This window comes from Mauremys reevesii, linkage group 3, assembly GCF_016161935.1.
Source record: "Mauremys reevesii isolate NIE-2019 linkage group 3, ASM1616193v1, whole genome shotgun sequence".
Lineage (NCBI taxonomy): Eukaryota > Metazoa > Chordata > Testudines > Geoemydidae > Mauremys > Mauremys reevesii.
The window spans coordinates 144,624,546-144,649,085 of NC_052625.1; the positions used below are offsets into that span (position 1 = coordinate 144,624,546).

Consider the following 24,540-nt stretch of genomic DNA (forward strand, 5'->3'; position numbering starts at 1 on the left):
TCACAATAGTCAACAGCTCTTGGGACTTTTCATCGACGTGCATCTGTAAATATGCTTGACTCAGATCAATCTTACTGAACTTTTGTCCCCCAACCAGTCCTGCGAAGAGGTCATCGATGCGGGGAAGTGGGTATTGCTCTGCACACAACACTGGGTTGACAGTGACTTTAAATTCAACGCAAATTCGGAGAGAGCCATCTTTCTTCACTATTGGAACGATAGGAGTGGCCCATGAGCTATGGGTAACTGGTATTAGGACTCCATTGGTGACCAGGCGCTCCAGGTCCGCTTTGACTTTCAGTCTGATGGCATATGGCACCGTTCGGGCTTTCAGATATTTTGGTGGACTGTCAGGTTTAATGTTTAATGTCAGCAGCATGTTTCCTTAGTATAGGGGTTAGACTGGTTTCTTCTTTAGTCATCTGGTGCACTTCTGCCCAGTTCAGTTGAATCTTCCCAAGCCAAGACCTACCCATTAAGGCTGGGTAGTTACCTCTCACCACAAACAGTGGCAATTTAGCAGCCTGTCAATTGAGCTCCACCTTAACATCAATAGTGCCCAACATGGGCACAGCTTCTCCCATATATGTCTTCAGAACAGTTTTTGTTGCCTTAAGTGGAAGATGCTGTAGCTTTTCTTTATACACAGTCTCGGAGACAAGTGAGACGGCTGCACCGGTGTCCAGTTCCATGTGTATAGGTTTGCCATCCAACAATGGGGTTACCCAGTATTCATCTGAGCCCATTGCCAAAGACAAAACATGCAGTGGCACTTCCTCTTGCGATGAAGTGTCACCTTGACCATCCTGGGTCTGCTCTAGGGTATGCAGGGTTCCTCTTTTTGTCAGCCAGACCACCGGCCTCTTTTTCTTTTGTTTACAGGCACACTCAATGTGTCCCCTTTTGCCACAGTGTCGACACACCAGGTCCTTACACCAGCATTCTGATGTCTGGTGACCCGGCTTACCACAGCGGTAACATTCTTGACTCTGCAGTTTTGTGGGTCGGTTCTTGTGACACTTTTTGCACCCTAGGGGATGCACTGATGTATTGCGCCTCCCTTGTAGCCAGTTCCATGGAGACAGCAATATCAACAGCCTTCTGTAAGGTAAGCTGAGCTTCTGTCAGTAGGCGCTTCTGTATAGCTTCACTGTAGAGGCCACACACTAACCTGTCACACAGGGCATCATTTAACATCTCCTTAAATTCACAGTGTTCTGCTAGCTTTTTCAAAATTGCTACAAATTGTACAACTGTTTCATCTTCCTTTTGGTCTCTGTTGTGGAACCTATATCTTTCAGCAATTACCAGTGGTTTGGGGGAAAAATGGGACCCCGGGATTGCCATAATGTCACTGTAAGATTTAGTCGCTGGCTTAACAGGGTGTGGTAAGCTGCGTAGCAGGGAGTAGGTTTTAGCCCCTACAACACTTAAGAATATTGGCACCTTCTTTGCTTCTGTAATGTCATTTGCAATAACAAAAAGCTCAAAACACTCAGTATACACATGCCACTGCTCTATATTCTCATCAAAAGGTTCCAGTGGCCTGGTCAGAGTAGCCATGATTTTTAGTTTCACTTTCACAGTCAGTGCAAACAAGCATAAGAACATAAGAACATAAGAAAGACCGTACCGGGTCAGACCAAAGGTCCATCTAGCCCACTATCTGTCTAACGACAGTTAGGGTGACCAGATCACCCAGGTCAAATATCGGGACATGGGGGGGGGGGGGGGACAGGGACAGAGGGGAAAAAAATGGCGGCAGAGCAAAAAAAAAAAAAATCCCTCACCCCCGATTCCTCCTCCCTCCGCAAGCGCTGGAGGGAGGCCTGGGAGACTCAGGGGAGCGCGGGGCTGGGGTGAGTGTGAGTCTGGCCTGGCCCCAAGCAGACAGGACTCGGGCGCGGTACCTGGAGGGAGAGTAGGGGGCGGCCTGCAGGGCCAGGCGGCGGTTGTTCTCCCCACCTGGGCAGCGGGAGTTGGGAGCAGCCGCTGCTGCAGCTGCCACTGCCGCGGGGGGAGGAAGCGGCCGCTGGCCAAGCTTGGCGGCTGTGGCTCTAGCACCCATTAACCCCCCGAGCCCGGGCCTGCTGCGGGGACCCAGCGCGCACCCAGCCCCTGGCCAGTCGCGTCTGGGCTGGCTGCCCAGCTGGTGCAATCCCGCGGGCGGCCCCGGAGTGGGGGCAGCAGGCCCCAGCCCCCCCATCCCGCTTGGGTCCCGCAGGAGAACGAATGGGGCTGGGCTGCCGATGCCTCCGCTGCGGGATTGCACCAGCCGGGCAGCCAGCCCAGACACGACTGGCCAGGGGCTGGGCGCAGCGTGCGCGCTGCTGGGTCCCTGCAGCAGGCCCGGGCTCGGGGGGTTCTGGCCCGGGCGCCAAAGCCGCAGCCGCTGAGCGCCACGTGCTTGGCCGCTTCCTCCCCCCGCGGCAGTGGGAGCTGCAGCAGCGGCTGCTCCCGAGTCCTGCTGCCCAGGTGGGGAGAACAGCCGCCGCCTGGCCCCGCGGGCCGCCCCCCTACTCTCCCTTCAGGTACCGAGTCCTGCCTGCTCGGGGCCAGGCCAGACTCACACTCACCCCGGCCCCGCACTCCCCTGCGTCTCCTGGGCATGGCATGCTTGGCAAGAGTCGGGGATTTGGGGAGGGAGCCAATGGGGGAAAGAGGGGGCAGAGTCAGGGCGGGGGAGGGCGCGAACCCTTCTGGGCTCCTGAGCCTTTGCTTGTTTGTCCAGTGTCCTGACCTAACATTGGTCGGGACGCGGGACAAACAAGCAAATATCGGGACAGTCCCGATAAAATCGGGACGTCTGGTCACCCTACCGACAGTGGCCAATGCCAGGTTCCCCAGAGGGAGTGAACCTAACATGCAATGATCAAGTGATCTCTCTCCTGCCATCCATCTCCATCCTCTGACGAACAGAGGCTAGGGACACCATTCTTACCCATCCTGGCTAATAGCCATTTATGGACTTAGCCACCATGAATTTATCCAGTCCCCTTTTAAACATTGTTATAGTCCTAGCCTTCACAACCTCCTCAGGTAAGGAGTTCCACAAGTTGACTGTGCGCTGTGTGAAGAAGAACTTCCTTTTATTTGTTTTAAACCTGCTGCCTATTAATTTCATTTGGTGACCCCTAGTTCTTGTATTATGGGAATAAGTAAATAACTTTTCCTTATCCACTTTCTCAACATCACTCATGATTTTATATACCTCTATCATGTCCCCCCTTAGTCTTCTCTTTTCCAAGCTGAAGAGTCCTAGCCTCTTTAATCTTTCCTCGTATGGGACCCTCTCTAAACCCCTAATCATTTTAGTTGCCCTTTTCTGAACCTTTTCTAGTGCTAGAATATCTTTTTTGAGGTGAGGAGACCACATCTGTACACAGTATTCGAGATGTGGGCGTACCATGGATTTATATAAGGGCAATAATATATTCTCAGTCTTATTCTCTATCCCCTTTTTAATGATTCCTAACATCCTGTTTGCTTTTTTGACCGCTTCTGCACACTGCGTGGACATCTTCAGAGAACTATCCACGATGACGCCAAGATCTTTTTCCTGACTCGTTGTAGCTAAATTAGCCCCCATCATGTTGTATGTATAGTTGGGGTTATTTTTTCCAATGTGCATTACTTTACATTTATCCACATTAAATTTCATTTGCCATTTTGTTGCCCAATCACTTAGTTTTGTGAGATCTTTTTGAAGTTCTTCACAATCTGCTTTGGTCTTAACTATCTTGAGCAGTTTAGTATCATCTGCAAACTTTGCCACTTCACTGTTTACTCCTTTCTCCAGATCATTTATGAATAAATTGAATAGGATTGGTCCGAAGACTGACCCTTGGGGAACACCACTAGTTACCCCTCTCCATTCTGAAAATTTACCATTAATTCCTACCCTTTGTTCCCTGTCCTTTAGCCAGTTCTCAGTCCATGAAAGGACCTTCCCTTTTATCACATGACAGCTTAATTTACGTAAGAGCCTTTGGTGAGGGACCTTGTCAAAGGCTTTCTGGAAATCTAAGTACACTATGTCCACCGGATCCCCCTTGTCCACATGTTTGTTGACCCCTTCAAAGAATTCTAATAGATTAGTAAGACACGATTTCCCTTTACAGAAACCATGTTGACTATTGCTCAAGAGTTTGTTTTTCTATGTGTCTGACAATTTTATTCTTTACTATTGTTTCAACTAATTTGCCCGGTACCAACGTTAGACTTACCGGTCTGTAATTGCCGGGATCACCCCTAGAGCCCTTTTTTAAAAAGCAGCTTTTTTGTTTGTTTGTTCTTTACCTTGACTTCTACTTCCTTCTGTTACTGGAGCAGCACCGGAATCCCATCCTCGTCGCCACTTGTTATATCCTTGGGGGGCAGCCGGTTTAGGAAGAAATCACTTGAGGCCAGACAGCAGACAGCTAACAAAACTACCATTTTATTTACAGACACAGAGCTCACCCAACCGGCCGAAGCTGGCTGGGCTATCCCCTAATAATCTAACTCAGTTGCCATAGGAACAAAAACCATGACAACCAAATACACAACACCCTACTCCTTCACATGTAGGAGATGCCTACTGCCCTTTGCACACAAGATAAGAAGTTCGTTTCAATATGTTTCCCACCCTCCAAGTGTTCAGCTACTCCCAGGGCCAGAGCTAGACTTCTTCCTTTTGGTCTTGTAAAGTGGGCCTGGAGTCAGAGGTGCCACATGATGCCTTTTACATGCTGCAATATTATCTTGGCTCCTAAGATCACTCCCCAGAAGAGGCTGGAATCCTGTTAAAGGTGGGCAGGCAGTTTTACTCATGTTAACCTCAGCCCCTACATGTGCCTCAGAGACTTTTACTGCTTAATTCAGCTGGTCTTGGCCCCTTTGATTAGAGCCTGGGCAGGACATCAGGCTTAGCAGTAACTTTAACAGTTCATGACATGCTGCCTCTACTTTTATGTCTTTTACAGATACAAATGGGGACTTTTCTTCAAGCAGGAGCTGAAATCCTCCATGTCTCACTCCTCTGGGAAAGATTCCTGCTGCTCAGAAAGAAAGCAAAGATGGCAATGTGACTGGGGACTCCCAACTCCACCTACTACTTCCACACGAATGCTCGATATAATCATCTATCTTATGAACAGCAAAAGTTTTTCCAGAAGTGAGTGGTGTTTGGTTTGGTTTTTTGTTGGTATTTGGTATTATAGGGTTCTTCAGAGTCTGTGTGTGGTTCTCCTGCCCAAGAACTATCCTTCTTTCATGCTCTCTTTCCCAGGATTTACTGTGTGATGAGGGCAGGGCCAAAACCACACGCCATTTTGAAGTAGCTAATTCCCCGGTCTGTTTCAAAGTTTGAGGCTTGCTTGCTGGTCTTGTTCCTTCTATTCTGAGGATTAGTTTTTAGTGAACACCTGTATCTAACATGCATTTGAATATTTAGCTATATTATAATGCAATCTGTACTTATCAGACTTTCCTTTGCATTCTTTACTTTTGCAGTGATAATTGCCATAATTAAGCAGGGGTAGATAAATAACTACCCTAGTGTTAATACTTGGATAGCAAAGAAAGCAGTCTCCTCCACACAATGCCCTGTCCTCAAATCTCACGTCTGGAAATACAAGTATTAGGGACTGATCCAAAGTACACTTGGAGTCAATGGAAAGACTCCCATTGGATCAAGCCCTTGTTGGACATCTGTTTTCTTGTTCCATAATAAAAGCTTTGATCAGCCATAGAATAGTTTGGAATGCTTCTGGGAGAGCCTGGGTGTGGTACTCAAGGACTGTGCTGTTTACTATCTTGCTCCTGACTGAAGGTTGATCTGAGGGCCCTACCGAACTAAAGCCAGGGACCTCTGCAATCTGAACTAAAGGATCCAGTCCCGTAGCTAACAGCTGGAACAGATTCATAGCCTTTGTGACTTGAAGACGGGAAGAGGGATGCATAACACACAGTGAACAGCGGGTTGCACTATGATACTTCATCTTGGAGTGATTTATTGAAATCACTCTCATTTTTTCTCCCTCAATTCCACATCCTTTCTTTGAATTGCCATGTCTTTTTGCTCTATTTTTCTATCCTTGCCTTGATTATTTTCCTTCAGAATTTCTCTTCTGTAACTAGGTCACCAGGAGCTACTAGGTAAAAAATGCAAGTACTTTATTTTGCAGGAGATCTAGCATCTCACACTGGCCTTAGGAGAGCTGAGTTCTGAAAGTCTCCTCCTTGAGGCCTTTCTCTCTGCAGTGTACTACTGGGCAGGTTTCCCCCCGTATCTTTAATCAGATTTCAAGACACTATAAAACATATATAAAAATTCCTTTTGTCTCAACCACATACCTTAACAGTAAGAGATGTATCCTTAAATATTTCCTTAGGAAAAATTAATGAAGTGAATTAAAAGAAAAATTCTTTCATGCCATTCCAAACAAACTCCTTTTATCATGACTTCCTTGCCAGGTGGGAAATTTATTTAAGTTATTAAAAAAAATTCCCTAAAATTTTCAGCTGAAAAGTTGGCTTCTGTGTTTTCTACAAAGCTAACTCACCTGATTTGTCAGAACAGCTTGAAAATGAAGTGCTAACTGGTGGGTTTTATTGAAAGGAAACCAAGTGGAACAACATATGTATTTTCTTAGGAAACTAAAAAGCTCACAGTCCCATGGTGTTCCTTAGGGTAAATTCTTTGTTATGAATTACAACCTGCTTACTGATGAGTTGTTAATAAAAAAGTAGACCTGCTGGGCCATTATTTTTTTCCACACAGTACATCCAGTTTAGTTTTGTAAAAGTTTTCATTAATGCACAGAGTGTGAATAAATCTGTTTCCAATTTGTAATTGCTTTCCCTTCATCTGGACATTAATTTATTGCCAAATCTAACCCTCTTCTATTTTTAATATCCCTCCAAACTGAGTAGAAAGAGTGAGAAAGATTAAAAGATTGCAGGATAGTAGGAATGATCTCTCTCTTCCCCCTCACTTAAATATCATCCAAGTATCTGGGAGCATGAGAAAGGGGCACCAGAACTCATAGGGGGCCCCACCATGTTTGGCTTTAAGAGCTGCCAGCTGGACTTGTATGTACTTGACAATATGGTCTGAGGAAACAGATGAATACAAGTAAAAACAGATGGTAACCGAAGGTGGCAGTACAACTTTATTTAACACAGTGGTGTATTTATTTATTTATTTATTTGTTTGTTTATTTTTTAAGCAAGCATCTGTTCATGCTAGGGAGTCTCCACAGTCACTCATAACTGCACTGTAATCTAGTGAATAGCACATCCTATTTGCCACAGAAATTTAGGTGATTAAGCTCAGTGCAGTTAAATAGGTGCATATTTCACCAGATGTTAACAAGTGGCTCACTTGATTATTTAATATAGAAAATGTAGGCATGTGGCGGTTGGACGTTGTTTTGCTCCTAGTATGGCTGTAAATTAAGGATGCAAGGCTGGCCTTTCATAATATGACTAGGAGACACTGGTGTATCAAATTATGAAAAACTATTAATAGCAAAGTGTAAAGCTGTAACTCCTTTAACAGGCCTCTCTGCGAGGAGAGGCAGGTTCCAGGGATGAGGAAAAGGAGAGGGGAGGTTCCCAGGGTCTTTTTAGAGGGAGGGGCTGTTGGAGGTGGCAAAACTCCCCACAACTCTCAAGAGCAGGAGGGGTTGGAGTGGGGGAACTGAACCTGGCTAAAATAAAAGCAGCTGTTTCTAGTTCACTGAAACAGCGTGAACTGAACCCAGAAGCTTTTGCACCATCCTCCTTCGCCTGGTGTCGTATGACACAGTGGACATCCCAAAATGAGAAACAGGTTCCTCAGACACTTGTTTTTTGTTTTTTACAATTATATGATTTGAAATTGGAGTGAATGTTTCAGCAGCCCAGAACTACCAAGTGTCCGAAAGCCTCCCACACTGATGACAGAGTGTACGAGCGGGTACTTGTTGTGTCAAATTGCATGTTTCCCCCACTTTTTAGTTTTTTTGGTTTACATCTCTTCGATTTCTCCTTTAAAAAGGTAAAACTAAGAGCCAGAGGGCAACAGTTGAAGCACCTGCCATACGTGAATTCCATGCTTGTCATGAATGCTTGAAAAAACACTACGGGCTGGCCTGTGCAGCGAGGCACAGTCCCTAGTGAAGGGTGTCATGGAGCTGCACTGCCCCAGTGCAGACTCCTGCCTGTGCAGAGGTACAGCCCCCACCCCTTCTCACGTGGCCTGCTAGCTGTAAAGCAGGGGAAATTTATCTACCTTGAATTCTGCTTCTTTCTTTGAAGATAGCACTTGGGATTCCCACTCATCGACCCACCTCCCCTCAGAGTTTGGGGTTCTCTGTTCCTAAGTGACGAGTTACATCCAGAGTCAGAGCTGTCCCTTGGGTAGGGCAAATCGGGGCGACCGCTCCAGGCCCTGTGCTTTGCGGGATCCTGATGGTTGGTGCGATTGGCCGGTGCGGTCAGTCCCAGAAGACATAGCCGTGGAAACTAAGAGTGCAGGGGGTACTGCAGCACCCCCCGGCTTCTGGCTGCTGGCCCCACAGTCAGGACTCTGCTGCCGCCCCATATATGAGGTCTTGGCTGCCACCCCGCACACCCGGGACTCTGCCCAGCCACTGATGCAGGGCGGGGCCCCCAAGCCGGCAGAGGCTGATTTGTCCCGGGCCCTGCACCTCCATAGGGATGGCCCTGTCCAGAGTATACAGTAGTTGTATGAGAGGGATGAAGCAATGTGCCTCTGTCCCCTTTAGGGAATGATGGTCACAATCTTAAATATCTTTGAAGTATCTAACTCCCATTGATGCCTACCTGCCTTTGAGGATCTGAGCCCGTGTGCCCCCAGGGAAGAAAAGAGGAAGCAGACCTCACAGTTTTCTGAGCATAGGGACTTAAATTGTGCCTGACTATAATGTCAGCTGTGTAAAGCAGCAACTGCTTGAACCCTCCCTCCAGCTATATACTTGTATAAAGCCTGGGCAGAATCTGACCCTTGGACAGTACTTCTGTTGTTTCATTACATATTAAACTTATTATTCAGATAGATGAATGTACCAAAATGCATCTCTATATGTACCATAATTGCAGTGCAAAAGAAGTGCTTCTATCTTTGGGTATGTCTACACTGCAGTTAAAAACCTGCGGCTGGCCTGCGCCAGCTGACTCAGGCTTGTGGGTCTCAATCTAAGGGGGGCGTTTTATTGCAGTGTAGACATTCAGGCTTGGGCTGGAACTTGGGGTTTAGGATCCTGTGAGATGGGAGGGTCCCAGAGCTCTGGCAGCAGCCTGAGCCTGAAGTCTACACTGCAATTAAAGAGCTCCGTGAGCCCAAGTCAGCTAATTGCAGTGTAGACATACCCTTAGCCAGCACTTTTGTGATGGGGTGGAGAAGGGACTGTTTTAACCCTAAAACTTCTGGCATTGAGTTCAAATTCATCCCAGTGTATTGGGAGGGAGGGGGTGATAAAGACTGTATCATACAAGATAAAGGGAAAGAAAAAATGCTTACAAACCACAGAACTCTACGTTGGTCCCCAGAAGTGACTGTGTTCATTTATTAATTTATATACATTTATAATTTATAGGGACAGTTTCAGCACTCCAAGCCCTGGGGTGGGAGGTAAATCACAGGCCTTAGTCTCTGACTAACTTCTTACAGTTTCTCTCTTGTCTTCTTTGCTTTTGACAGTGACTTGTTGTAAGCTGCTTCTACTTTCTGAAAGATGTCAGTTTTCTCACTGTGCACAATGTGCCGTTTGGCAGGCTAGAGAGACTCATGCAGATACATTTTATATCACAACTTTTTTGTTTTTAAAACCACAGTTAATTCTTCCCTTTTGCTCTGGGTTATAGGACTTATGTCCGGAAATAATAGGAGTCTAGCACCTTCCCATATGATCTCTTTCTTCATTTTAGCTGCTTGTAAAAACCTATCCCGGTCCCTGGAGTCCTAAAGTGTAATACGTATAGTGCCGCCAGAATTGCCTCCTCCAGCTGGGACTCTCATTGGGGATTCAGAATGCACATTCAGTTCAAATGGGCTCTTCAGAAAAAATCAATAAGCAACATGCCTGGCAGCAGTTTACTGCACGCTATCTGTGGGCAGCTCCCGAACAGGACTCTCCAAACACTGACGTTCTGTTCAGTTGGTGGTTTTCCAAGGTTTCCAGCCATCTCACTGTTGCTGCGTAGTTTTGTGTGTGTGTGTTAAATCTGTAATCTAACTGTCCTTGTCCATAGATAGCGCTGCCTCTCCTGCTTCGCTGCTTTCATTGCATGCCCCACACAGTTTTCAACTCTCACAATGTGGCTCTTGGTGTTACTGAGTCATGTCACTACTTCTTCCTATTTAGTGTCCTGGGAAGCCACTGGTGACTGTCATCTATCAGGGTTTTGGTGAGTGCTGTACACACTCTATCATGCTTAGGGTGGTGAATGGTGGGCTCAACAATCCTGGCTGGGGAAATAGTGACTACTGTGTGGGTTGCAGTCCAACAACATATAGTGTAAGCAGAAGGGGGAAAAGGCATTTTAAACACTGTTCTCAGGTCCATGCAGCTTATCAGGCTCATCCCAATGTAGTAGTCCAGATTCCAGTGGATAGCTGGCAGGAAACAGTGCTGTCAGCTCTGGAACTCTAGTGAAATGGACTTTCCTTCTCTGTTTCCAGGCGAGCTCTTCCCCTGAATCACTTCCTCTTGCTATTAATTAGGGAATCACTATTTGGACAACTTGGTTTGAGGAAGATTCAACTTTTACTGCAGTGGTTTGAAGCAGATTTGTTTAAGTATGGAACCAGATGTTTACCTGTTATCAATTTATAGCACAATCGGTGTACACAGCACTTTATTAACACAGGCGTCGACATGTCCCCCTCATCTCCCCACAAACATGAATTCATCCTAACACCCAGGGGAACTCGTATCCCCATTTTACAGACACGAGGAACTGAAGCACAGATAGATTAGCAGTCGGTGTTTCAGCTGTGCTGCACGTCTACAGTTTTGATTGACCTCAGCAGGATTTGTGAGGTGTTCAGCACTTCTAGAATATCAAGCCTTAAGTGACTTGATTAAGGTCACACAGGAAGTCTGTGAGGAAGAGCTGGTAATGGAACCTGGAGCTCTGTCCAATGTCTTAACTACAGGACCATCTTTCCTCTTCGGAAGTATCCTCTAACAAAGGCTTTTTGGTGTTCCAACGTGTCTGTGTTCAGTTATTCAGGTTTCAGAAGCTGCCCTCTGAATTACAGCTAAAGAGAACTTTCGAGTCTGTGGCCAGCAGGAGGCATTTGGTTTGTGTGTTGAACTATCATATTCTTTGCTTACTCAGAGCTCCTGCTATGTGAGTAGGAAATCTGTTAACAGCCTACCTGTCAGGTTATTACTAGCAACACAGGGAGAATTAGTTTAGCTGGATTTTGTTTTACAATTTCACTCACCTCTGCACTTCTTACTTTCAGTGGGACTGGAAGGGTGAGTACTGAAATACCACGGAGAGGCTGTTTCTGCAGTGTTTCAAGCTGTCTGATACGAGGAAGCACTGGAAACACTAATTCTGTGAGATTTCCAGGCTGACCTCCAGACTGTAGGGTTTGGGATACGTTTTGATAAGCTCTGGATAAACATCTCAATGTTAGGGGATTATATGGATCCAAACTTTTGATTACTTTTGAGTCAAAGAAAGCTCTATTAGGTCATCTAGTCTATCTCCCTGCCAGTGCAGGGTTGTTCCCTAATGCACATTTTGTAACGCTTTGGCCAGCCTTCTCTTCACAATCCAATATAGTTCCCTGCTGGGAAAATTTCCCCCATATTCAACCTAGATTTTCCTTTTCTTAATTTTATCCCCTTTCCCTTATTTGCATCTTCTTCTGTTATGCCCTAAATAGTCCCCCTCTCTCCTTGGTATTTACCCCCTTCACAGTGGTAGACCATTATTAAGACCCACTAAATACCAGATCCTGATCTCAGTTACATCCATATAAATTGGGAATAACTCCATTGTCTTTAGTACAGTTATCCCAAATTGACACTGGTGTAACAGATTAGAAGCTGGCCTTTATTCATCATTATACATATTTTCTTCCTTTAATAACTCATCATAAGTCAATTTCCTTGACTTTTTTGTTGTTCTCATTCTCCGAACCTCTTGACATTTGTTATATATCTTGCTGTAGTGAGTGCCAAGCCATGAAGGCAGCATTATCCTGAGCAATCTCATCATGTATATAGATGGACTCCCACCTCCCTGGTCCACAATGTAAAGCCTCTGGTTGTTGTCTTTTATCATAACAAGGGCCAACCTTTTCACATGGGGAGGCCTACATTTTCAAACCCCTATTTAGGTACTTAAATAAAAGCAGCCTGGTTCTGAGACTGATTTCTGAATGCACAGTTCTTCCTATTATCTTCTCTAGAATTTGGGGTTGCTCAGTACTTCTGAAAGATCACATATTTAGATGCCTAACTATGGATTTTGGGAACCTAACTTTGATTTGAAGATGAGGGACTAAGAGCCTGATCCAAAGCCCATTGAAATCAATTGCATTAACTTCAGTAGGTTTTGGTTCAAGCCCTAAAATAGTTATCTGTTGGCTTTCTAAAGAGCCCCATACCGCAAAACTATTAACCGCGTATAAACGTTATCCTTTAGGTCAAATGGAAGTGTCCTATGCTTTTGGAGCAAGAGTATTTGAGCTCTAGCCCTTCTAAGTGGCCATGTTGCGTAACAAATATTTATTCTAACAGAGTTACAGATTCAAGTAACTGTGTAATGAGTTTTTAATACAATACATCAGCAGTCACACTTAAAATACATTTTGTAATCTATCAGCATTCTTACAAGGACTACATTACATTGTTAGGGGACAGAATAGTATGCCCCATTATTTCTGTTAATTAATAGGTGGTTTGTGCTGATTATTTTAAGTCTAATGAAGTTTTAATTAAAGAAGATATTGTGATCTGGTAATTTTCAATCTATGTAATATCCCTTTAATCACAAAAGGGACAATTTGAGCCACTGTGCTGTGGGTAGAGTATAAGAAATCCAATTGTGCTGGTTTGCGTGCCAGGGAGGGGGTGAAGGGGAAGACTGCTACAAAGTCAAGGTCCCAAATATGTAGGTATTTCTCCAATGGACACTCACCTCCCAGTATTTATTAGTGCTTGAGATAAGTGATTTATTGGGAACCAGCTACGCCTTGAATCAGATATTTCTATTATGAAATTCTGAAGGACCCCAGTATGAGCATATTTATATTTGGAACAAGCCCTTTGATAGAAAGTCATGAGTTGGAGACAAGCCTCTGGGTGAATTTTCCACATTGTGTACAGAGTCCAGCTGGAAAATAAAATCACAAAATGACTATAATATCAAAATACTTCTTACCTGTGCATATTACAGAAAGATAACGGTCAGTAATACAGCACATGACTCTGAAATGCCATTTTTTTGTAGCCTGATGTTTGACTGATGCTAAAAAAGAAAGAGACGTGTAGTAAGGGAAAGAAATAAGAAAAGCCAACATCATTACTTACAATTTGTATAGCGGTAGCATGCAAAATGTGCTAGGCTGTATATAAACATAGGGAAAGCCACAGACCCAGTAAATAAAGTATCATGGAAGGATCCTGTTTTAAGATTTCTATATGTAATTTTACCTATGATACTTTTATGGAAGAGTTCAGTTGAATTTCACTGTATCCTTAATTAAGCAACATGAACCTTTCTGAGAGGGGCAGGGGAAGTGCATGTGTATCATTCCATCATGCGTTTGCCTAAAGTACAATAGAAGTTATGTAAACAGGCTTTCCTAAGTTTTGATTAATAAAATGTGTGGGCCATTTTCACTTGATTCACATGATACTTGGCAGGAAATATTTTGTGTGATAGGAAGGAATTTTCAGGCATTTTATTTTCAGACAATATCCTCCTGTTTCTACTTTGTTTCAGGGGTTCAGTTCCTGGGTTTGCCACAGATTTCATGTGTGACTCATGGGCAAGTCACTCAGGGAAGATTTTCAAAGGCACAAATGATGTGTATGCTCCTAACTCCTACTGAAAACCAAATGAGAGTTAGGCATATGAGTACCATCTGAACCTTTGAAAATGAACCCCTCCATCTCTCTGTGGGTATGTCTTCACTGCAATAAAACATCCATGGCAGGCCCGGGTCAGCAGACTTGCACTGCAGGGCTATAAAATTGCAGTGTAGATGTTCAGGGGACCTTCTCCCCTCTCAGAGCCTGGGCTCAAGCCAGAGCCTGAACATCTACACTGCAGTTTTATAGCCCCCCAGTCTGAGCCCCACGAGCCTGAGTCAGCTGGCCTGGCCCCCACAAGTGTTTTATTGCAATGTAGACATACTCTGAGTCTCAGGGCAAGTCTACACTACAAAATTAAGTCAAGCTAAGTCACTTTGATGTACAGCCACCACAATAATTGAATTGGTTTAGACATCCACACTTCACTTCCTTGTGTTGGTGGCAGGGCCGGATTGAGGGACAGGCAACACAGGTGACCAGCTGGGGTGATGGTCTTGAGGGGCACTCAGTTTGGGGGGCTGTTTTTGTAGTTAGTAACAAAAGGACAAAAATAGAATGTTTAAAATAAAATGTTTCAGGTATTCCATATGTGGAATCATTTTTCACTAACCTCCTAGAATGTTCTGGACCTTTGTAGAATCTCATAGAACCTTCCAGACTTACTGAGAATTACATTTCCTTGAAGCTCCTAGAATTTTGTCAGCCAGGCCCTCGCAGGTACATAGGAGATGGGGCTTTCCCAGTCAGTCAGTGAAATATACGAATAAAGTGAAGTGAAGTGAGAGCCATGCTTTGATATTGTGAACCGTGTTTTGTTGTGTAATTGTGAAAGTGCACTTGTGGTTTAAGACTTGAAGAGTGTAAGTAGTGACTAATAAAGGACTTATTTAATGAGATGCCAGAGATATCTACCAAACCCTATCTATGCAACAATATAAAAGAAATACTATTACTTCTTAAGTCATGCTTAACGTTTAATGTTTGATGACTTTCTAAGACTGCAGAACATAGACTTTTGCCCTTCCCAATACTGTGTGTTTTCCCCTGTAGAAAATAAAAGATGCCACTGAAAAAGCCTTCAGGAGCTCAGAATAAGAAGTGAAAAGCTCACTTGCAATCTAGTTTGCAACAAGGGGCAAATTTGATGGGAAAATGTCTGAAACAGAACAACATAGACTGGGCTTTAGGCAGCGATTGTCCCAGTGCATAAGAAATTGAGGAGTGAAGCATAAATGATGGAAGTCCTGTTACTAAGGAATTAGAAGATTTACTTGAAGATAAGGAATGGAAATGTGAGAAAAATGATGGAGAATCATCCAGTTTTCCTGAAGGTAACAAAGGAGAATGATGATAAAGAAGAATGTGTCTCACATGAAAAGGAGAGTAATGACAAAGGAAAATCTGGCTTACCTGAAAAGGAGAGAAACAATAAAGAAGAACCAGGCTTGCATGATGACAGAAACAGCTTTGAGAAAAATTGCTCACCACAAATCAATACATCAGATCCTGCTTTATGGCCAGCAATCCTAAACTCTGCCAATTTTGATCGTACAATGTTGAACTGGCTGGGCAAAATTGAGGATACGACACTTACAGTAAATGAGAAGAAGCAACACTTCTCAAAGTCATGCAGTGAAAGAGTGCTTAATAATAGTGAGAAATTGAATTGGCATTGGCTAGTTTATTCAAAATTAACTGATAAAGTCTTCTGTTTTTATTGCAAAATATTTGACAAGAATGCCAAAATACTTGCTTGCGCTTTCTGGGCACAATTACTGGCATAATTTAGCTGATGCTCTGAAGTAACATGAAAAGTTACCAGGCCATAAAATGGCCTGGAGATCGAGTCCAGGCTCAAGCTGAATAAATGCATAGATGCAGAAAAACAGCTCATTATTAATGTAGAAACCCAGCATTGGAGGAATGTGCTCAAGCATCTGATCTCAATCACCCTCCTCCTTGCAAAGAGCAATTTGGCTTTCTAGGGCTCATCGGATAAGTTGTTCACTGAACATAATGGTAATTTCCTTGGTTTGGTAGAGCTCCTTGGGAAAGATGAGGATGTCATATTGCGTGAGCCCCAGTGCTGAGTAGTTTGTAAAGAAGCTATGGACCATTACTGCAGCAAAACAATTCAAAATGTATTGATTGACCTTATGGCAAGGAAGGTGCTTGATAACATATTGATATAGCTCAGAAAAGCAAAGTACTATGCCATAATAATAGACTGCACTCCCGACATTAGTCACAGTGAAAAGATATCATTTACAGTAAGATTTGTTGATGAGGAGGATGGCTGTATCCAAGTAAAGGAACACTTTATCTGTTTCCGGTCTGTGGATGACTCTACTGGAAAAGGCCTAACAGAACTGTTGATTAATGTTTTGAATGAGAATAAAATAAAGCTTCAGGGCTGACGTGGCCAAGGCTAAAACAATGGTGCAAACATGAAGGGAAGAAACAGTGGTGTCCAGGCAAGTATCCTTGCACTGAATCCAAGAGCTTTCTTCGTGCTTTGTGACTGCCATTCCCTCAACCTGGTTGTGTCAGATGCAGCATCATCTTTAGATTCAGTACATCTCTTTGGAGTACTGCGAAGGATATACGTCTTGTTTTCAGCATCAGCTATCTGGTGGAAGATCCTCATGGACAATGTTACAAATCCTACCATGACACCACTAAGAGACACTTGCTGGGAGAGCCACATTGACAGCGTAAGGCCAGTGAGGTAACAAGTGACTGAGGTTTATGATGCCCTGATGGAACTGGCTCAGTTGAGTAAAGCCTAGGCCGGAATCCGACACGAGGCTCAAAGCCTGGCAAACCAGATCACTGACTTGAAATTTCTGGTCTCAATTTTGTGGTTTGGCACAATATCCTGTTACAAGTAAACATTGTAAGCAAGGCATTACAAACTCAGTCAATGGACATCACGGCCACTACAACTTTGAGAATCTGCCTTGATTTCGTTGTGGCCTACAGAGACAATGGAGTTGAAGATGCCATCACTGCTGCCAAAAAAATGGCAGAAAACTTAGGAGTTGAGCCTGTCTTCAAGGAAACTTGTATTCATCAGAAGAAGAGACAGTTTGGTTATGAAGGCAGAGATGAGATGATGGGAAGCTCGGAAAAAAAATTCAGGAGGGACGGTTTTTTGCTTGCTCATTGACACTGCTCCAGTCCATCAAAAACAGTTTGGATAAATGAAGCACCATGAAAAGACCTGGGGGGTTTTGTATGACCTTAGTAAGCTGCCAGTAGACAGAAAAATACACTTGAACAATTGTACGGACCTCCACCGGATGCTGACACCTGGGGAATGTTCAGATGTCAATTATAAAGACCTCTACTTGTTGAACTGGACAAAATCCATCACATTTTGTCACACAGGAAGCACTCTTCACTCCAAGTTCTCCAATTCATTCATGATGCAGAGATGAAGGACACTTTTCCTAATGTGTGGATAGCTTTGAGGATTCTGTTCATACTGCTGATCACTGTCGTGAATGGTGAGCGCAGATTTTTGAAGCTCAGGCCCATTAAAACATCTTTGATTGACAATGGCTGATGAGAGACTGATGTCACTTGCTGTTTTATTGCTTGAAAATGCCATTGGCCAGTCTTTGGATCTCTCTGATGCTGTGCTTTAGTTCAGAAGGGCAAAAGTGAGAAAAGCGACCTTTTGAACTAAAGGACAAGGATTAACATTCTGAGGTTGTCACCTACTGTAACACTATTTAATACTGGTCCACCCAATGGTGGTGCACAGTTCAATTTCTTGATGTTAGTACATTTCAATTATTCTTAAAATTAAAAAGTTTCTATAGGCTTAGCAGAAATAACTTTTTTCTTTGCTTATGTAAGCAACGCAGCATCTACACTGAAACTGTGTCAACCTAACTACATTGACTTAAACACTATGGTGTCATGGGCAAGTTACATAAGTGGAAGCTACATTACAGAATTAGGCTGATGTAAGCTGCTGCGGGAGCCTGGGCCCTTTAAATCACCGCTGGAGCCCTGCCACCACTAGCCCGGGGCTGCAGCAGCGGGGCTCGGGTGGCTATTTAATGGGCTCGGAGCTCTGGCCGCTGTGGGGAGCCCTGGGCCCTTTAAATCACCATCTGAGCCCTGCTGCCACTACCCTGGGGTTCCGGCAGCGGGGCTAGGGTGGCAATTTAAAGGGCCCGGGGCTCCCCGCAGCCAGAGCCTGGAGCTCTTTAAATCACTGCTGGAGCCCTGCCGCCGCTACCCGATATAATGGGGTTGCACCTATAATGCAGTATGGATTTTTGGCTCCAGAGGACCGCGTTATATCGGGGTAGAGGTGTACTTATCCTAAGTAATTTTTCATTGGTAGGCCCTTTTATACCAACAGAAAATGTGTACTTCCATCTCCTGGAAGAACTCAGCCTACCTTACATCCCAAGTACTTGGAAGCCCCACCACTCCCTGAAACCTCTAAATATACTGGTAGTACCTTCCTTAGAAACCAATGACTCCCTTGAAGTTCATGCCCTGAGTTTACTTCCATTTCATAGCATCCTTTCTGTCCAGTGCTCTCCAGAGAGGAATTTACTGCAACTCTCATATCTGTGCTAATGGGACATCATAACTCAGTAAGTAACACAACATATTCCAAATGTGCTGTCATGAATTCTAAATGTCGACTTCATGGGTGACTTATTTCCCTGTTGGAAGAGAAAAGAGTTGAAACAGACACATGATTTGTATCCTTGTCTAATTTGTGTCTAGGACTATACACTCTTGAATAAGGATATTAGATAGCAAAAGCAAAGTGTGTCTTAGAATTCACAGGTCTCTAGATAACATCTCAGCTCCAGGCTGCTAGACTGTGAGGTAGTCCACACTTAACAATTAGATTGACCTAGCTACATTCCTCAGAGCTGTGAACAATTTCACAGCCTGTGTGCTGGAGGTAGATTAACCTAACCCCACAGTGTAGATCTGGCTACGACGATGGAGGAATCCTTCTGTCGACTTACGTATTGTCTCTTGGAGATGGATTAACTACATGGATGGAAAACCTCTTCTGTCAATGTAGGAAGTGTCTACATTATAGTGCTACAGCTGCACAGCTACAGCACTGCAGCTGTGCTGTTGTAGCAGCTATAGTGTAGACATGCCCTGTGCCTATGTGTTTCTCTCAAACACTATCCCAGTTGTTCTCTAGGTGTGAAAGCCCCCCAGTCCTGAAGCCACTGTTCTCCATCACCATGACATGGCTCTCTAGAGACATAAAAGGAGGCCTATTTCAATAACCAAATCTCTGGAACTCAAAGACTCAAGTCTCCTGGATCAAAGCTCCATCAAGTTCAAAGATACCTATTGTCCCCACCCATGCAATGAATGATGAACTAAGTCTTTCCGCAGTAGCTATTAACTCTTTCCACAGATTCAAATCCCAGTTACTGATTTCAATACAGTTATCAGTTTCATCACTCTTGACATTCTCATGAGGCCAAGCGGAATGGTGGACATGAAACAGCCCCAACAACAGGGCCGGCTCCAGACCCCAGCGCGCCAAGTGCGCGCGTGGGGCGGCATTTTGCCGGCAGGGCGGCAGGCGGCTCTGGCGGACCTCCCGCAGGCATGACTGCGGAGGGTCCGCTGGTCCCGCAGCCCCAGTGGACCTCCCGCAGAAATGCCTGCAGAGGGTCCGCTGGTCCCGTGGCTCTGGTGGAGCATCCGCAGGCGTGCCTGCGGGAGATCCACCGGAGCCGCGGGACCAGCGGACCCCCCGCAGGCACGTCTGCAGGAGGTCCCCCGGAGCCGCGGGACTGGCGACCGCCAAAGCGCGCCCCGCGGCGTGCCGCTCTGCTTGGGGCGGCGGAATTCCTAGAGCCGCCCCTGCCCAACAAGCAACCATGTCAAATGATGGAGCCGTGATAATGTGTCTGAATTTGTCCCCCATGAGGTGAAGAATATGGAGATCACCTATAATTATGTGTTGAAACATGGCGTGAGCAGATAGTGAGGGAAAGTTCTGCTATAAAATTATCTCCTTTCTGCTGAACAGAAGTCAAGCTATGCATTGTGGTAGCCTCTGGTCTTAAGGATTGCTAGCATTTACACACTCCTGTTGAAGGTCTAGTTGACTTTAAATAGTGGATCAACTGGATCAATTGCTGTTGTGGGTATGAGAAATCGAATAAATCAAACAGTTTTTACTTAGGATAGCAACATCGTGGCAACAGTGCAATGAAAGTCCAAAGGGAAAATGACACTTTAAAGGAGAAACACATTAATCACACTGACAGACAGCTGGGCTACATCTGTATTTTCACAGGCATCAAAGGTACTGACTAGTGCTTAGATTCTGCAAGTGAAGGGTCAGACGGCCTGGATTTTCTTCTGTTTTATTAATGTGCCCAAGATTTTCCAAATGTCTAGCCATTTGGTGTGCCCAACATAGAGTGCCTTAAAGGGGCCTGATCTTCAAAAAGCAGCCTTCCTCTGAAAATCAGGCCCCTTTAAGGTGTCTCAGGCTGGGCATCCAAAAATGTAAACAACATAACAACTTTTTAAAATCTTGGCCACTGACAGATCATTGTGACAGCTGGGAGAAAGATGGTGCATTCTATAATGATGAATCCATCGGACTGGCGAGGTGAGTCACTTTATTGAACACTGAACCATCTGTTTACAAGTGGTGATGCGCCCTGATCTGGAAAGCATTATGTTTTTTCCTATCGTGATTTTTTAATCACTTCACCACCAAGCACTCTATTTGCACTGACTAGTTAGGCCTCTGTTGTCACTACGTAATGAATCTCAGATTCACTGGAGAAAAAGTTCTGCTGCCAGGATTATGGCCTCAGTAAAGGGGATGGAATGGTGAGGTCAGGAATGCACCTGCAAATTTACTATGGCTGTATGTTTCTGCACTGTTCAGCCTGTGGGATATTCTTGGCTTTCTAGAACCAGATAGTGGACTAGCAAAGAATGCGTCCACAGCTGCCTGGAGACTAGCTATGGCTGAGGTCCGCAAAGGGATGGACTGAAATTTCCAACTCTAGTTTCAACTGCTGAGCATTGTTTTCCTTTGCTAGCAATTTCTTTAATATGTATTACTATTTTTTCCACTGGATGGCAGCATAGTGAATGCATTTACAGCACCTCTTATTATGTCTGATTTAGAGGGACAATTTTAGTAAAGCTTCATGGCTGAGATAAAATTGGTTCTGGTGTATGGTGTTTGCCAACAACACGAGGGCTTAGCAAATTAGTGATAGAGTCTTTAACTGTTAAGTCATACAGTGAGCTCTCTTATAATGTTTACATTTAGTAAAGGGCAGGTACAACAAAGTAACAAAGTCACAGAAATGTTTAAACATTCCCTGTGGCTTTGGATGCCTTTAAGCAAAACTAGGACAGTAACCTACAGGTACCAAAGCACAGGAATGGCTAGCACTCCACCTTCAGCTCACCTTGTTCAGGATAACATGAGGTTATTATATTTCATGTACCCAAAAATATATAAGGCCTGTGTTATATCCTTGGGGGCAGCCGGTTTAGGAAGAAATCACTTGAGGCCAGACAGCAGACAGCTAACAAAACTACCATTTTATTTACAGACACAGAGCTCACCCAACCGGCCGAAGCTGGCTGGGCTATCCCCTAATAATCTAACTCAGTTGCCATAGGAACAAAAACCATGACAACCAAATACACAACATATTCCTCCCCCCCTAATAAGAACATCCCCTAAATAAAACACACACTAGACTAGAGAAGGAGGGTAGACTGCCTCCATTCCCGGCTAAACCCTGGGGATTATTTTGCCCCATAACCGTGGTTTCGCCCTAGCTAAAGATCCAGCCGATGAGGAGACCTTCTGTCTCTAGGTGGATTACGGTGAACTTCTGGTGTTGTTGCACCCAAAAGTACCATGGGCTCAGGGTCCGCAGCACGAACAGGTGAGAAGGTGGTATCAGCTCGTGCTGGGCAAAGGGGTATCTCAGCCGCCGGCAGTAATGGAGGAGAACAGTCAGGAACAGGTGATTCATGATTCGGTGTCTCACCAGAAGAGGTGAAGTCAGACCACTCAACTGTAGATGTGTCCTGAGGACTGGCATGACCTGGCAACAGCTGATCTACATGTCGCCGTCAGGTAAGATTCTCTGCAGTCCGGACTGTGTAGGAAACAGGTCCTGTTTGAGTGATGATCGTGGCAGGGAACCATTTAGCTCCGGAAGTATAATTCCGAGTCAAAACTGGCTGTCCCGGGCTAAAGATTTGGTCTTTTGCTCTGGGTGCCCGTCTGATGACTTGATATTGCTGCTGATGTTGCACAATTTGTCGGGGTTCAGAAGGTTTCAGCAGATCAAAGCAAGTGCGCAGCTGTCGTCTCATCATTAGAAAGGCTGGAGCTCATGAAGTGGTTTTAGCAGTGTGGCTAACTGTGAGATGAACTTTCCATAATAGTTCAGTAGTCCTAGAAACGATCGCAGCTGGCTTACATTTCGAGGTGGGGGAGCCTCCACAATAGCATTAACTTTTGCAGGGGCCTTATGAAGACCTGCAGAATCAATGATGTGTCCCAAATATTCAACAGAGGGCTTGAAGAATTCACACTTGTCTTTGCGAACTCATAGGCCATACTCTTCCAGTCTTTGTAGGGTAGCCTCTAAATTCTTTAAGTGATCCTCTTCATTTCTTCCAGTGACCAGGATATCATCCAGATAGCACTGAACTCCTGACAAGCCACACAAGATCTGGTCCATAGCCCTCTGGAACAGGGTGGGAGCAGACGTTATTCCGAAGGGTAGGCGACAGTATCGATAAAGCCCCTTATGAGTCACAATAGTCAACAGCTCTTGGGACTTTTCATTGACGTGCATCTGTAAATATGCTTGACTCAGATCAATCTTACTGAACTTTTGTCCCCCAGCCAGGCCTGCGAAGAGGTCATCGATGCGGGGAAGCGGGTATTGCTCTGCACACAACACTGGGTTGACAGTGACTTTAAAATCACCGCAAATCCGGAGAGAGCCATCTGTCTTCACTATTGGAACGATAGGAGAGGCCCATGAGCTATGGGTAACTGGTATTAGGACTCCATTGGTGACCAGGCGCTCCAGGTCTGCTTCAACTTTTGGCCTGATGGCATATGGCACAGTTCGGGCTTTCAGATATTTTGGTGGACTGTCAGGTTTAATGTTCAATGTCACAATGATTCCCTTCATACTTCCCAAATCATCTCCAAAAACAGCAGCATATTTCCTTATTATAGGGGTTAGACTGGTTTCTTCTTTAGTCATCCGGTGCAATTCTGCCCAGTTCAGTTGAATCTTCCCAAGCCAAGACCTACCCATTAAGACTGGGTAGTTACCTCTCACCACAAACAGTGGCAATTTAGCAGCCTGTCAAGTGAGCTCCACCAGTAGTGCCCTACATGGGCACAGCTTCTCCCGTATACGTCTTCAGAACAGTTTTTGTTGCCTTAAGCAGAAGATGCTGTAGCTTTTCTCTATACACAGTCTCGGAGACCAGCGAGACAGCTGCACCGGTGTCCAGTTCCATGCGTATAGGTTTGCCATCCAACAACGGGGCTACCCAGTATTCATGTGAGCCCACTGCCAAAGACAAAACATGCAGTGGCACTTCCTCTTGCGATGAGGTGTCACCTTGATCATCCTGGGTCTGCTCTAGGGTATGCAGGGTTCCTCTTTTTATCGGCCAGACCACCGGCCTCTTTTTCTTTTGTTTACAGGCACACTCAATGTGTCCCTTTTTGCCACAGTGTCGACACACCAGGTCCTTACACCAGCATTCTGATGCCTGGTGACTCGGCTTACCACAGCGGTAACATTTTTGACTCTGCACAGTTTTGTGGGTCGGTTCTTGTGACACTTTTTGCACCCTAGGGGATGCACCAATGTATTGCACCTCCCTTGTAGCCAGTTCCATGGAGACAGCAATATCAACAGCCTTCTGTAATGTAAGCTGAGCCTCTGTCAGTAGGCGCTTCCGTATAGCTTCACTGTAGAGGCCACACACTAACCTGTCACGCAGGGCATCATTTAACATCTCTTTAAATTCACAGTGTTCTGCTAGCTTTTTTAAAATGGCTACAAATTGTACAACTGTTTCATCTTCCTTTTGGTCTCTTTTGTGGAACCTATATCTTTCAGCAATTACCAGTGGTTTTGGGGAAAAATGGGACCCCAGGATTTCCACAATGTCACTGTAAGATTTAGTCTCAGGCTTAACAGGGTGTAGTAAGCTGCGTAGCAGGGAGTAGGTTTTAGCCCCTACAACACTTAAGAATATTGGCACCTTCTTCGCTTCTGTAATGTCATTTGCAATAACAAAAAGCTCAAAACGTTCAGTATACACATGCCACTGCTCTATATTCTCATCAAAAGGTTCCAGTGGCCTGGTCAGAATAGCCATGATTTTTAGTTTCACTTTCACAATCAGTGCAAACAAGCAGGTTTTTTTTGTTTGTTTGTTCTTTACCTTGACT

At 44.8% G+C, this 24,540-nt stretch overlaps 1 long non-coding RNA gene across 4 annotated transcripts in view; it reads left to right on the top strand.

Annotated features, from left to right (window-relative positions):
- Positions 1 to 4,557: 4,557 nt before the first annotated feature.
- LOC120401537 overlaps positions 4,558 to 24,540 on the top strand; it is a 58,778-nt gene continuing 38,795 nt past the window's right edge. For 2 of the 4 annotated variants that reach the window (XR_005596514.1, XR_005596516.1), the window contains exons 1-2: positions 4,558 to 4,790; positions 4,965 to 5,155. This is a non-coding gene — a long non-coding RNA (uncharacterized LOC120401537). Of the gene's footprint in view, positions 4,791 to 4,964; positions 5,156 to 5,493; positions 5,708 to 15,098; positions 17,579 to 24,540 lie in introns of those variants that run through there. The other 2 variants (XR_005596515.1, XR_005596517.1) reach the window with 2 other exon arrangements.